Source organism: Octopus bimaculoides, chromosome 1, assembly GCF_001194135.2.
Source record: "Octopus bimaculoides isolate UCB-OBI-ISO-001 chromosome 1, ASM119413v2, whole genome shotgun sequence".
NCBI classification, from domain to species: Eukaryota; Metazoa; Mollusca; class Cephalopoda; order Octopoda; family Octopodidae; genus Octopus; species Octopus bimaculoides.
The window spans coordinates 192,491,966-192,493,599 of NC_068981.1; positions in this window are offsets into that span (position 1 = coordinate 192,491,966).

The window sequence follows — 1,634 nt, forward strand, 5'->3', positions numbered from 1 at the left end:
TATATATCTAATACAAAAATGGGACAAGAACGCAAAACATCCAGACAGTTAGGTGATACAAAAAGGGACAACAAAACGTCCAAACAGACGATACAAAGAAACCAAGGACGGGTCATTCGGAGATTTTTATCCTCAGTCGAGTTCCGCCTCTCACTTTTTCTCGCCCCTCCTTAATTCATCTATCCCTCTGCCTCTACCTCTCTCTCTTCTCTCCCCACGTTACTTGTGTTCGGCCAGGCCTGACCTTTCATTCTTGGTTCGACTACCATTCGTGCAACATCTATATTCCTCCCTGTGCTTGTTAAATCTTATGTCCCTGCCGTAAGGCCTTACTTCCACACACGCCAGCTTAATTTAATTCGTCCTTAGTCGAAAGACACCTGTTGTTATGTCCTGTTAATTGCATTTGTATTTGTGTATTTCGTATACATTCGGTGCTTTCTTCCAAGGAATCCAATGCTCTTGGCTTATTTCTTCCTTGGGGCTGGCCAGATTGGAGCAATCTCGAGTATAACCAGCCGAACTTGCAAAGATAATCTGGAACTCGACTGAGGATAGAAAACTCCGAATGACCCGTCCTTCTTTTCCTTGTATCGTCTGTCTGGATGTTTTGTTGTCCCTTTATATATATATATATATATATACATACATACAGACACACACATATGTTGGAGTCGTCTAAAAGACCATATTTGAGGGAGAAGATGCACTCGTATAACTGTTAGTAGAGTGGATATATTATCCGATTTTTATAGTATTAAGTAGCCATCACAGTTGGTCTTACAATTCTATAACTACGCTCGTCAGAGGTAGCCGACATGGAAGGGAACATGGCAAGCAAGCAATTGCCATATTCACGTCCATGTCGGCTACCTCTGATGAGCGTATTTATAGAATTGTTTTGTTGCCTAACACTCAATCGTATTGTTTGCGCGAAACCGATTGGTAAGGCCAACTGTGATGGATACTTGATACTATAAAATTCGAATAATTCACACACACACACGCGCACGCGCGCACACACACACATACATCTTTGAAAAAAAAAACGGAATAGAAATGGTTTTTCTGATAGTTATTCCACTTTACCAATTAGGTGTTTATAAGATATTAGGTGTTTACACCTAATTTATAAAAATCTAATTATTAAAGTGGGAAAATTATCAGAAACGCCATTTCTATTTATTTTTCTCACAATATAATACTGTACCAAAGACTTTCTATTTCTTATTCTACTACTACTACTACTACTACTACTACTACTACTACTACTACTACTACTACTACTACTACTACTACTACACATACACATTCATACACATATTCACACGTCTAAAATATACGACATACAAGAGAAAAATCAAGTGTTGTAGCTTACTGACCAAGAAGATATTTGCGCATGCGCAGTACACACGCACATGCATGTACATACCTGCATACATACACACATACATACATACATACATACATACATACATATATGCTTACACACATACATGCATGCACGTAAACTCATGCACACACAATTGCACATAGACACACCTTCAAGGACTTGCACACACACACACACACACACACACACACACACACACACACACACACACACACACACACACACACACACACACACACAC